The sequence below is a fragment of the Aethalodelphis obliquidens genome, unplaced genomic scaffold (assembly GCF_003676395.1).
Source record: "Aethalodelphis obliquidens isolate GAN/ISIS:26980383/991018 unplaced genomic scaffold, ASM367639v1 scaffold2, whole genome shotgun sequence".
Taxonomy (NCBI): Eukaryota; Metazoa; Chordata; class Mammalia; order Artiodactyla; family Delphinidae; genus Aethalodelphis; species Aethalodelphis obliquidens.
Window position 1 is genome coordinate 78,630,306 of NW_020837946.1, and position 206 is coordinate 78,630,511.

Consider the following 206-nt stretch of genomic DNA (forward strand, 5'->3'; position numbering starts at 1 on the left):
TTTTTTTTTTTTTTTTTTTTTTTTTTTTTTTTTTTTTTGCGGAACGCGGGCCTCTCACTGCTGTGGCCTCTCCCGTTGCGGAGCACAGGCTCCGAATACGCAGGCCCAGCAGCCACGGCTCACGGGCCCAGCCGCTCCGCGGCATGTGGGATCTTCCCGGACCAGGGCACGAACTCACGTCCCCTGCATCGGCAGGCAGACTCGCA